This window comes from Oncorhynchus nerka, linkage group LG26 (genome assembly GCF_034236695.1).
Source record: "Oncorhynchus nerka isolate Pitt River linkage group LG26, Oner_Uvic_2.0, whole genome shotgun sequence".
NCBI lineage: Eukaryota > Metazoa > Chordata > Actinopteri > Salmoniformes > Salmonidae > Oncorhynchus > Oncorhynchus nerka.
In genome coordinates this window covers 25229753-25244020 of record NC_088421.1, presented here as the reverse complement: position 1 = coordinate 25244020, position 14268 = coordinate 25229753, and positions in this window count along the sequence as shown.

Below are 14268 nucleotides of genomic sequence, written 5' to 3'. Positions count from 1 at the left end.
GTTTACATTATATCTGCTGTTGCCTTGGGGGGATGTATGTATGTGTTATGCAAGTGGATCATTCCGCCTGACTTGCCTAGTTTAAGTCACATCTCTTTGGAGATGTGAAGAGAGGGAATCACAACTTTTTCCTGCGGGAAAAAGTTGGCTTATGTGGACAAGCATTTTACTTTTATTTTGAGCTGTTGTTCTCCGCTCTGTTAAATGAGGGTTGTAAGTTCCTAGGTGGCTGGTAGCCAACTTAGTACATAGTGGGATTGAATGGAGAACATGATGGTAATACATATATATATCTATTTTTGTTTAATACCGTGCCTTATTTCATAGTCCCTTTGGGAGAAGTTTCTCTTTGTGTCTGGATCTAGTTAGGTTGTGTCACGTCTCTGGTGAGACGTGAAGAGAGGGTTTTGTAAAGAAATGCTATTTCTTATGCAGGTGACCAGCATACTGCTATTACATTGCTATAACTCACAGTAAAGCCTGTGGGGTCCCCTACAGGATAGCTCCCACATTACACACTAACTGCCAAACCAGCGCACACACATAATCTCCTTTCTAGCCGAACATTGTGTGCCCGAAGAGGATTCTACGATGACGGACAGGCAACTGAGCCAATGGCGGAAGACTACAGACTACACCCCAGCCTGAACCAATCCAAAGATCCGATCTTCTAGAATCAACCTACTTTCTGTTCCACTTATAAGGATTATGTAAATTGTTAACGGTCTCTTTCCTGCTGTTCTATGCGAGCTAACGGAAGAGCCGTAATTACACTGTACCAGATATCTTCACTCTGAATAAACTGTCGCTTGTCATACAATTTACCACTTTGTCTGAATCGATCCTTGACCGGCTCACCCTTCTACATATCTAATTACTAACAGTTACAGCCTGAATTTTCAATTGATGAAATTGAGATGTTACTGGCCTACACACGCACAATACCCCAAAATGTCATAGTGGAATTATGCTTTCAGAAATGTTTACAAATTCATAAAAAATGTAAAGTTGAAATGTCTGGAGTCAATAAGTATTAAACCCCTTTGTTATGGCAAGCCTAAAGATGTTCTGGAGTAAAAATCAGCTTAACACGTCATAATAAATTGCATAGACTCACTCTGTGTTCAATAATAGTGTTTAATATCAATCTTGAATGACTACCTCTGTACCCCACACATACAGATAATTGTAAGGTCCCTCAGTCGAAAAGTGAATTTGATGAGGATTCTGTGTTATGCAATATAGCCCGTTACCATATAAGTGATTGAATATTATCTGCTGTTGGCTTGTGTGGATGTATGTAGGTGTTATGCAACATAGCTGACTTGAAACATTGTTAACAGTTTCAGGGCCATGGGCCTTTCTCATGATGGAAAAATACAGAATAACATGAAGACAGCAACTGTGCAATGAGTTGGGGGCACATTCAGAACATAGTGTTTTGTTAGATAACAGGAGCCAGGTGCCTGATAACTGTATATTCTACACAGCTACAACGACTGACCGCTGAAGCGCTTAGGGGGCTGGGACCAGCCTCTGCCCCAACAATCAACGATAGGCTGGGAGTCTAAACCACGCCCAGTCTCTACTCTGACAGCCCGGCTCGGAAGCAGGAACTACTTCTGTCATCAGAGTATATTATAATATCTTTGTCAGGAACAAGTCAGTTCTCTGTTTGCCCTGCGAGGTGGGACAGAGAACCCGTATATACGAAAATTGCATTTACCTCTTATTGCTTAGCTAATAAAAAATAAATAGCATACAATCGGTGACTCATTGTCATATATGATACCAGATTCGAATTGACGCAACCCTGACAATTTCAAAACACAGATTCAACCACAAAGACCAGGGAGGTTTTCTAATACCTCGCGAAGAAGGGCACCGATCCAAGATGGCGTAGCAGTCAGACGTCTTTGTCATGTCCCGTGTATATATATATATTTTCTTCATATATATTTCTGTTAGAGGAAATTATAGTTGAAATGATTAATTATGTATACATTATTGATTAAAACCATTTATTCTGATACTATTATGTTATGATATGAAATGTATGGGCACTTGGTTAAGCTGTTACTGAAAATGTAAGTAAAAACAAATTAATTGTCTGTACCTTGCAGAGTTTAAGGGGGAGAGATGAGATAGCTTTTCAGACAGATAAGAATGTTTGGATTGGGTTCCATTAGTAGAGAAAAGTATATCTTTTAGACAGTTTGGAATGTAGTTTTATGAGGGGAGTAGAAGAAGGTTTCCTGACTTGTAGACACTGATATATTGGGGGGATGGAAGAGAGTGTGTGAAACTGATGATGTCATTTTATGTTCTCTCTTTTAAATGTAATGTTCTTTGTATTTTGAGTCAGTACTCTCTGGAATTAAACGCTCTTACCTGGCTTTTAAGACTGGTCTCGATCTACTTCATGCATAATTAATGAACTTACACCTCATTAATGAATTAGAAACGAGTGCGAATTTGGTTTTGGCTACAAAATACATAGGAATCTAGAATTCCTCTACCAATTTCGTATATATTTTTTATATTTTTAACCTCCATTTCAACATACTCTCCTGCAACCCTCCTCACGCAATGTGGTATTTTCCATACTTTAGAACCGGAACCCCCAACAGAAGCTAGCCAGCTAACTAGCTACAAGCTAGTAGTCAGTTAGCCACTGCTAGTGGTCATCAGCTAACCTTAGCCTGGTCAACTCCTGCCAGGCTGCACAGCGAGATTCAACCCAGAGCATATCGGACTGCTTTTTCTCCACCACATCTCCGGATTCCTACCGCAAGCTCTGAACATTTTCACCTGGATCATCGCAGCTAGCTAGCTGCTATCCGAGTGGCTACTCCCGGCTAACGTCTCTGTCCCGAAGCAAGCACCAGTTAGCCTGAAGCTAGCCTCATGCTAGGCCCATCTCCCGGCTAGTTAAAGAGGTCCATCAGCCACTCCTTGGGCTACAATACCTATTTTGCTCATTGACCTGGACCCGTTTTACTGTCGACACGGAGCCCTGCCGATCCATCACGACTGGTCTACCGACGTAATCCGCCCGAGGGGGTTTCAACAGGCTCCTCCATTGCGATGTCCCCTGAAGGCCCATCTACTAGCCTGCTAGCCGCGGCCCGCTAGCTGTCTAGAGCATATCGGACTGTTTTTGTTTTTCCTCTACCACATCTCCGGATTCCTACCGCAAGCTCTGAACCTTTACACCGGATCATCGCAGCTAGCTAGCTACTATCTGAGTGGCTACTCCTGGCTAACATCTCTGTCCCGAAGCAAGCACCAGTTAGCCTGGAGCTAGGCCCACCTCCTGGCTAGCTGAAGAGGTCCATCAGCCAATTTCTTGGGCTACAATACCTATTCTGCCAATTGGCCTGGACCCATTTACTGCCTACACGGAGCCCTGCCATTTCATCACAACTGGTCTGCCGACGTAACCGTCCGAGGGGGCTAAAAAAACTATTCTATCGCGACATCCCCCGAAGGCCCTTCTGCTAGCCCCGGCCCGCAAGCTGTCTGAATCACTGTGTCTCCAGCTCGCCTAGCTACTTCCTGGACCCTATGATCACTCGGCAATGCATGCCTCTCACTAATGTCAATATGCCTTGTCCATTGCTGTTTTGGTTAGTGATGGTCTTATTTCACTGTAGAGCCTCCAACCCTGCTCAATATGCCTGAGCTAGCCCTTTTGTTCCACCTCCCACACATGCAGTGACCTCACCTGGTTTAAATGGTGTTTCTAGAGACAACATCTTTCTCATCGTCACTCAATGTCTCAGTTTAACTCCACTGTATTCACATCCTACCATACCCTTGTCTGTACATTATTCCTTCAATCTATTCTTCCATGCCCAGAAACCTGCACCTTTTAACCTCTGTTCTGAACGCATTAGACAACCAGTTCTTATAGGCTTTAGCCGTACCCTTATCCTACTCCTCCGCTGTTGATGTAGATGTTAATCCAGGCCCTGCAGCACCTCGTTCCACTCCCGTTCCCCAGGCGCTCTCATTTGTTGACTTCTGCAACGGTAAAAGTCTTGGTTTCATGCATGTTAACATTAGAAGCCTCCTCCCTAAGTTTGTTTTATTCACTGCTTTAGCATACTCTGCCAACCCGGATGTCCAAGCCATGTCTGAATTCTGGCTTAGGAAGGCCACCAAAAAAACTGTAATTTCCATCCCTAACTATAAAATATTCGGACAAGATAGAACTGCCAAAGGGGGCGGAGTTGCAATCTACTGCAGAGATAGCCTGCAGAGTTCTGTCATGCTATCCAGGTCTGTACCCAAACAATTTGAGCTTCTACTTTTAAAAATCCACCTTTCCAGAAACAAGTCTCTCACCGTTGCCGCTTGTTATAGACCACCCTCAGCCCCCAGCTGTGCCCTGGACACCATGTGTGAATTGATTGCCCCCATCCATATTCAGTTCATACTGTTAGGTGACCTAAACTGGGACATGCTTAACACCCTGGCCATCCTACAATCTAAGCTAGATGCCCTCAATCGCACACAAATGATCAATGAACCTACCAGGTGCAACCCCAAATCTGTAAACACGGGCACCCTCATAGATATCATCCTGACCAACCTTCCTTCTAAATACACCTCTGCTGTCTTCAAACAGGATCTTTGCGATCACTGCCTCATTGCCTGCGTCCGTAATGGGTCTGTGGTCACCATCCCACATCACTGTCAGCTGCCCAGCTAACTGAGGTTAGGAAACACTGTCACCACCGATAAATCCACAATAATTGAGAATTTCAATAAGCATTTTTCTACTGCTGGCCATGCTTTCCACCTGGCTACCCCTACCCCTGTCAACAGCTCTGCACCCCCACAGCAACTTGCCCAAGCCTCCCCATTTCTCCTTCACCCAAATCCTGATAGCTGATGTTCTGAAAGAGCTGTAAAATCTGGACACATACAAATCAGCTGGGCTAGACAATCTGGACCCTCTCTTTCTACAATTATCCGCCACATTGTTGCAACCCCTATTACTAGCATGTTCAACCTCTTTCGTATCGTCTGAGATCCCCAAAGATTGGAAAGCTGCCGCGGTCATCCCCCTCTTTAAAGGGGGAGACAATCTAGACCCAAACTGTTACAGACCTACATCTATCCTACCCTGCCTTTCTAAGGTCTTTGAAAGCCAAGTTAACAAACAGATCACCGATCATTTCGAAACCCACCGTACCTTCTCCGCTATGCAATCTGGTTTCCGAGCAGGATTGATATCATAACTGCAATCGATAAGAGACAATACTGTGCAGCTGTATTCATCGATCTGGCCAAGGCTTTCGACTCTGTCAATCACCAGATCCTTATCGGCAGACTCAACAGCCTTGGTTTCTCAAATGACTGCCTCGCCTGGTTCACCAACTACTTCTCAGACGGAGTTCAGTGTGTCAAATCGGAGGGCCTGTTGTCCGGACCTCTGGCAGTCTCTATGGGGATGCCACAGGGCTCAATTCTCAGGCCGACTCTTTTCTCTGTATACATCAATGATGTCACTCTTGCTGCTGGTGATTCTCTGATCCACCTCTACGCACCATTCTGTATACTTATGGCCCTTCTTTGGACACTGTGTTAACTAACCTCCAGATGAGTTTCAATGCCATACAACTCTCCTTCCGTGGCCTCCAACTGCTCTTAAATGCAAGTAAAACTAAATGCATGCTCTTCAACCGATCGCTGCCCACACCTGCCTGCCCGTCCAGCATCACGGCTCTGGACGGTTCGGACTTAGGTATTTGTAGTTGTCCACATATTCTAGGTGTCTGGTTAGACTGTAAACTCTCCTTCCAGACTCACATTAAGCATATCCAATCCAAAATTAAATCTGGAATGGGCTTCCTATTTCGCAACAAAGCATCCTTCACTCATACTTCCAAACATACCCTATTAAAATTGACTATCCTACCAATCCTTGACTTCGGCGATGTCATTTACAAAATAGCCTCCAACATTTTACTCAGCAAATTGGATGCAGTCTGTCACAGTGCCATCCGTTTGGTCACCAAAGCCCCATATACTACCCACCACTGCGACCTGTATGCTCTCGTTGGCTGGCCTTCGCTTCATATTCATCGGCAAACCCACTGGCTCCAGGTCATCTGTAAGTTTTTGCTAGGTAAAATCCGCCTTATCTCAGCTCACTGGTCACCATAGCAGCACCCACCTGTAACACGCGCTCAAGCAGGTATATTTCACTGGTCTCCCCAAAGCCAATTCCTCCTTTGGCCGCCTTTCCTTCCAGTTCTCTGCTGCCAATGACTGGAACGAATTGCAAAAATCACTGAAGCTGGAGACTCATATCTCCCTCACTAACTTTAAGCATCAGCTATCAGAGCAGCTTACAGATCACTGCACTTGTACATAGCCCATCCAACTATCTCATCCCCATATTGTTATTCATTATTATTGTACTTTTTTGCTCCTTTGCACCCCAGTATCTCTACTTGCACATTAATCTTCTGCAAATCTGTCACTCCAGTGTTTAGTTGCTAAATTGTAATTACTTTCGCCACTACAGCCTATTTATAGCCTTACCTCCCTAATCTTACCTCATTTGCACACACTATATAGACTTTTCTATTGTGTTATTGACTGTATGTTTGTTTATTCCATGTGTAACTCGGTGTTGTTGTTTGTGTCGCACTGACTTTCTTTATCTTGGCCAGGTCGCAGTTGTAAATGAGAACTTGTTACATTTACATTACATTTAAGTCATTTAGCAGACGCTCTTATCCAGAGCGACTTACAAATTGGTGCGTTCACCTTAAGACATCCAGTGGAACAGCCACTTTACAATAGTGCATCTAAATCTTTTAAGGGGGGGTGAGAAGGATTACTTTATCCTATCCTAGGTATTCCTGAAAGAGGTGGGGCTTCAGGTGTCTCCGGAAGGTGGTGATTGACTCCGCTGTCCTGGCGTCGTGAGGGAGTTTGTTCCACCATTGGGGGGCCAGAGCAGCGAACAGTTTTGACTGGGCTGCGCGGGAACTGTACTTCCTCAGTGGTAGGGAGGCGAGCAGGCCAGAGGTGGATGAACGCAGTGCCCTTGTTTGGGTGTAGGGCCTGATCAGAGCCTGGAGGTACTGAGGTGCCGTTCCCCTCACAGCTCCGTAGGCAAGCACCATGGTCTTGTAGCGGATGCGAGCTTCAACTGGAAGCCAGTGGAGAGAGCGGAGGAGCGGGGTGACGTGAGAGAACTTGGGAAGGTTGAACACCAGACGGGCTGCGGCGTTCTGGATGAGTTGTAGGGGTTTAATGGCACAGGCAGTTGTTCTCAACTGGCCTACCTGGTTAAAAAAAGTGAAAATAAAAAAATTGGTAGATGGGTAAAAATACTAAAAGCAAACATTGAATATCCCTTTGAGCATAGTGAAATAATTAATTACACTTTGGATAGTGTATAAATACACCCAGTCAATACAAAGCACAGGAGGTTCGTGGCACCTTAATTGGGGGAGAAGGGGCTCGTGGTAATGACTGGTGCAGAATGTTATCAAATACATCAAACAAATTTTCCAAGTGTTTGATACCCTTCCATTTGTTCCGTTCTGGCCATTGTTATGAGCCATTCTCCCCTCAGCAACCTCCACTGCTACAAAGGTACAGATGTCCTTCCGAACTCAGTTGCCGGAGAGGAAGGGAACTGCTCAGGAATTTCACTATGAGAACAAAGGTGATTTAAAAAAACAGTTACAGAGTTTAATGGCTGTAATAGGAGAAAACTGAGGATGGCTGAACAACATAGTTACTCCACAATACTATCCTAGATGACACTGAAAAGGAAGCCTGTACAGAATACAAATATTCCAAAACATGCATCCTGTTTGCAACAAGGCAATCAAGTAATACTGCAAAAAATTGGCAAAGCAATTAGCACTTTGTATTCAGGACAAAAGGTTGTTTGGGGAAAATTATTGAGTACCATTCTCCATATTTTCAAGCATAGTGGTGGCTGCATCATGTAATGGGTGTGCTTGTAATTGTTAAGGACTTGGGGGAGGGGTAAAAAAAAAAAGCAAATAGAGCTAAGCACTGGCAAATTCTAGAGGACCTGGTTCAGCCTACTTTCCACCAGACACTGGGAGATTAATTCACATTTCAGCAGGACAATAACCTAAAACACAAGGCCAAATCTACACTAGAGTTGCTTACCAAGAAGACGGTGAGTGGCCAAGTTAGTTTACTTAAAAATCTACTTGAAATTCTAGGGCAATACCTGAAAATGGTTGTCTAGCAATGTTCAAAAACCAATTTGAGAGCTAGAAGAATTTTGAAAAGAATAAATAGGCAAATGTTGCACAATTCAGGTGTGGAAAGCTTTTGGAGACCTACCCAGAAAGACTCACAGCGGTCTACTGTAGACCCACTTCTTCTCAACTTCGCATTCATGTCAAAATGTGTGTGCCAGAAGCGCCACATCTCTGGAGTCCTTCCATCTTCATCGGAACAGATTTATCCCAGTTTTGTCTAATAAAATGTTAATTACATTGACATTATTATTATAACCACATTCAGATTGAGGAGTTTTTGTGTGGATACTTATAAAGAGTTTAGGTATAGGAACCAGTGCCCAACAAACTCAATTTCCAGCTCTACCTCCTCAAAGGACAGCCAGTGGAACAAATTATTTGTGCCTTATGTAAAGTTTTGAATGTTCTAAATATACATTTCCTTCCAGGAGAACTCATAGGTATTCAGTACCTGTAAAACCAGACCGGCCAGCCCTTCCAGAATATGCATGCAGAGGCAGCAAATAAGATGCTGGAGCACATCACTCGAAGAAGATGAGGACTTCAGGGATGGAACAGAGGATGAACTGTTGGTGCTCTGCGGCTCTCTGATATCCCGGAGATAGTATCTGATGACATCACAGCAGAGATGCTTGAGTCCATCCCTGGTGACACTACAGAAGTCCCTGGTGAGGTAGTTGGAAATGCTAGTTCACCATTTCAGGGGTTGTGTTGTTAAACGGGTTGAAGACATGATTAACATTTTATCACAGCACTTAAAACTTATGTAATTACAGGCTGTGGATCAGGATGGCTTTACTGGCATGGCCAACAATGACAAGCTGGCAGAGTACCTGGTAGAGCCACATAGTTCTTCTGGCCCCACTCGGTCAAACCAGCCAGCTTTCACTATAAAATCCTTGTGGAAGAAGTTGAGCCAGCGTGACAAGAACCAGACAGTTTATGCTGCCCCTCACCAAGACAGGCTGGTGATTGATTGCATCCGGTCACAAAAAAACAATACCTGTATCCCTGGAGTGGAGATCAAAGAGATGCACTCAGGGAAGCGGAGGTTAATCTGCCCAGTGAGCTGACCGCTGCCATGTGGTAGTGTCACGAGAATGTTCAATCCCAATGATGATAGCTAAACAATTATTTAAGCTTTGACCAATCCCCGAGGTTTGTAAGAACCTGGGTTTAATAATAATTAGGCAAAGACTCAACTTCTGCAAAAGGTCCATAAGGTTTATTCAGAGAATGTTCTAAAGTCCAAAATGCAAAGACATGTCATTTTATAACTCTCACCCCCACCTACTTACACACACACACACAGAGTTTCACTTTTCTACCCGCCTTGGCAGTTTCTCTCCATTCCTTTCCTCCCCAGATAATAGGGACCTTGGAAGGAGCCTCTTTCCTGTTGTCCTTTGTTCTCTCAACTCTTACACCACTATACAGCAACACAATGATCTAGTCACACATATTATGGCATTACTAACACATTACTAACACATTTCACTAACACATTTCAATGATTTCAGGGTGGAATCCTTTAGTCATTACTTTAAACAAATTCCCTTATCAGGTAGAGACCGTGTTCACCTGACTGTGTCTACCCTAGTCCTCAGAAGATGGGGAAGGCAGCTCGGGCAAGGTGGACCCTCATTCCGCGGGACTACAAGAAGATCAGACAGCGGGTGGTGACAAATAGCACACTGCAGTTGTATGAAGTGAACCAGAACACCTGAGTGCAGTGGCACAACAGCAGGTAGAAGACTCAGGACGTGTCAGTGCTCCTCCAGGGAATTCAGCTCCCTCACCCATGCCCACAAGCCACAGAGCCTCTGCAGCCTGCAAAAACCTGCCCTGCTGCCCCTCAGTACAACCAAGAAGAGCATGTATAACAGCTACCTCCAAAACACAGCAGGGCAGGCCAAAACTAAAAAACGCACAGCCCCGGCTGGACCACTTCCAATCATGCACAGATGCAGCTATTCACCGAAGCGCCAGCTGTCTGTAGCCCCGAATGTCTGTGGCACCAGTAGTGGTGGACTGGTCCAGTCCTGAACTGCCCTGGACAGTGATTTGTGCCATTTGTTTCCCAAGTGACGTTCCAGACAACACCGGCACCCACAGCAGCTTCATCCGTAACCCTACTCACAGACACAAAACAAGCTTACAAAAGGACTTAGAGGCAATATATAGACAAAAAAATGGGCAGTTCAATAACAAGCAGACAGGCACTGCCTTTGTAAAGTACTCAACAATATAGTACTCTCAACAATTCCATGCATGTTTTAACTATTGTGTTGGCCATGGCTTGGGTTTGTTTATTGTAGCTTTTTGCTGGGTTTTTAAACTTCCCTTGTTTTGAGAACATTTCTTAAAATTTTTACATTTGGTTAAAACTCCACCTGCATGCTCCACAATAACAAGAAACACCCATAATAAATACATTATAAAGCATACAAGTCTTTGCATTTAACAAATAACTCAATTCCATGTGGTTCGTATTCCAGGCTTTGATGAGAGCCATGAGAGAAATATTTGCAAGTGGGTAAAAATATTTGAATTCGATCACTTCTTTAAAGCATCCCTTTTGATTTAAACAAAAACGTTCCTACATGTTTGATCATGGAATAAGTAGTAAGAAAGTACTTTTTTTATACGTAATATTTTTGCATTGTAATTCAGAAAATGTCCCTTGTATAGCTGCAGTAGTAGTTGAATGATAGTGTTTCAAAGTTTTATTTTCTTTCAAGCCATAGTGTTCAGAATCATTGTACCATTAAATAGCTTTTCAATAAACTAAAAAGAAAGTATTTTCAGCTGGTGGATAAACTGAAAGTAAAAGACAAGCACGAGTTGCTTGCACTAGATACCCCATTTCATTTTTTTTCTTTCACGAAATTATAAAATACACTGAACAAAAATATGAAAATGCAACATGTAAGGTTTTCGTCCCATTTTTCATGAGCTGAAATAAAATATCCTAGAATTGTTTGCAATTTTGTCATACAACACAATGCCACAGATGTCTCAAGTTGAGGGAGCGTGCAATTTTTTATTTATTTTTATTTCACCTTTATTTAACCAGGTAAGCAAGTTGAGAACAAGTTCTCATTTACAATTGCGACCTGGCCAAGATAAAGCAAAGCAGTTCGACACATACAACGACACAGAGTTACACATGGAGTAAAACAAACATACAGTCAATAAAACAGTAAAAAAAAAAAAAAAAAAAAAAAGTCTATATACAATGTGAGCAAATTAGGTGAGAAGGGATGTAAAGGCAAAAAAGGCCATGGTGGCAAAGTAAATACAATATAGCAAGTAAAACACTGGAATGGTAGTATTGCAATGGAAGAATGTGCAAAGTAGAAATAAAAATAATGGGGTGCAAAGGAGCAAAATAAATAAATTAATTAAATACAGTTGGGAAAGAGGTAGTTGTTTGGGCTAAATTATAGGTGGGCTATGTACAGGTGCAGTAATCTGTAAGATGCTCTGACAGTTGGTGCTTAAAGCTAGTGAGGGAGATAAGTGTTTCCAATTTAAGAGATTTTTGTAGTTCGTTCCAGTCATTGGCAGCAGAGAACTGGAAGGAGAGGCGGCCAAAGAAAGAATTGGTTTTGGGGGTGACTAGAGATATACCTGCTGGAGCGTGTGCTACAGGTGGGAGATGCTATGGTGACCAGCGAGCTGAGATAAGGGGGACTTTACCTAGCAGGGTCTTGTAGATGACATGGAGCCAGTGGGTTTGGCGACGAGTATGAAGCGAGGGCCAGCCAACGAGAGCGTACAGGTCGCAATGGTGGGTAGTATATGGGGCTTTGGTGACAAAATGGATAGCACTGTGATAGACTGCATCCAATTTGTTGAGTAGGGTATTGGAGGCTATTTTGTAAATGACATCGCCAAAGTCGAGGATTGGTAGGATGGTCAATTTTACAAGGGTATGTTTGGCAGCATGAGTGAAGGATGCTTTGTTGCGAAATAGGAAGCCAATTCTAGATTTAACTTTGGATTGGAGATGTTTGATATGGGTCTGGAAGGAGAGTTTACAGTCTAACCAGACACCTAAGTATTTGTAGTTGTCCACGTATTCTAAGTCAGAGCCGTCCAGAGTAGTGATGTTGGACAGGCGGGTAGGTGCAGGTAGCGATCGGTTGAAGAGCATGCATTTAGTTTTACTTGTATTTAAGAGCAATTGGAGGCCACGGAAGGAGAGTTGTATGGCATTGAAGCTTGCCTGGAGGGTTGTTAACACAGTGTCCAAAGAAGGGCCGGAAGTATACAGAATGGTGTCGTCTGCGTAGAGGTGGATCAGAGACTCACCAGCAGCAAGAGCGACCTCATTGATGTATACAGAGAAGAGAGTCGGTCCAAGAATTGAACCCTGTGGCACCCCCATAGAGACTGCCAGAGGTCCGGACAGCAGACCCTCCGATTTGACACACTGAACTCTATCAGAGAAGTAGTTGGTGAACCAGGCGAGGCAATCATTTGAGAAACCAAGGCTGTCGAGTCTGCCGATGAGGATGTGGTGGTTGACAGAGTCGAAAGCCTTGGCCAGATCAATGAATACGGCTGCACAGTAATGTTTCTTATCGATGGCGGTTAAGATATCGTTTAGGACCTTGAGCGTGGCTGAGGTGCACCCATGACCAGCTCTGAAACCAGATTGCATAGCAGAGAAGGTATGGTGAGATTCGAAATGGTCGGTAATCTGTTTGTTGACTTGGCTTTCGAAGACCTTAGAAAGGCATGGTAGGATAGATATAGGTCTGTAGCAGTTTGGGTCAAGAGTGTCCCCCCTTTGAAGAGGGGGATGACCGCAGCTGCTTTCCAATCTTTGGGAATCTCAGATGACACGAAAGAGAGGTTGAACAAGCTAGTAATAGGGGTGGCAACAATTTCGGCAGATAATTTTAGAAAGAAAGGGTCCAGATTGTCTAGCCCGGCTGATTTGTAGGGGTCCAGATTTTTCAGCTCTTTCAGAACTTCAGCTGAATGGATTTGGGAGAAGGAGAAATGGGGAAGGCTTGGGCGAGTTGCTGTTGGGGGTGCAGTGCTGTTGACCGGGGTAGGAGTTGCCAGGTGGAAAGCATGGCCAGCCGTAGAAAAATGCTTATTGAAATTCTCAATTATGGTGGATTTATCAGTGGTGACAGTGTTTCCTATCTTCAGTGCAGTGGGCAGCTGGGAGGAGGTGTTCTTATTCTCCATGGACTTTACAGTGTCCCAGAACTTTTAGAGTTAGTGTTGCAGGAAGCAAATTTCTGCTTGAAAAAGCTAGCCTTGGCTTTTCTAACTGCCTGTGTATAACGGTTTCTAGCTTCCCTGAACAGCTGCATATCACGGGGACTGTTCGATGCTAATGCAGAACGCCATAGGATGTTTTTGTGTTGGTTAAGGGCAGTCAGGTCTGGGGAGAACCAAGGGCTATATCTGTTCCTGGTTCTAATTTTCTTGAATGGGGCATGTTTATTTAACATTGTTAGGAAGGCATTTTTAAAAATATCCAGGCATCCTCTACTGACGGGATGAGATCAATATCCTTCCAGGACACCCCGGCCAGGTCGATTAGAAAGGCCTGCTCGCTGAAGTGTTTCAGGGAGCGTTTTACAGTGATGAGTGGAGGTCGTTTGACCGCTGACCCATTACGGATGCAGGCAATGAGGCAGTGATCGCTGAGATCTTGGTTGAAGACAGCAGAGGTGTATTTAGAGGGGAAGTTGGTTAGGATGATATCTATGAGGGTGCCCGTGTATAAGGCTTTGGGGGGGGTACCTGGTAGGTTCATTGATAATTTGTGTGAGATTGAGGGCATCAAGTTTAGATTGTAGGATGGCTGGGGTGTTAAGCATGTTCCAGTTTAGGTCGCCTAGCAGCACGAGCTCTGAAGATAGATGGGGGCAATCAGTTCACATATGGTGTCCAGAGCACAGCTGGGAGCAGAGGGTGGTCTATAGCAGGCGGCAACGGTGAGAGACTTGTTTTTAGAGAGGTGGAT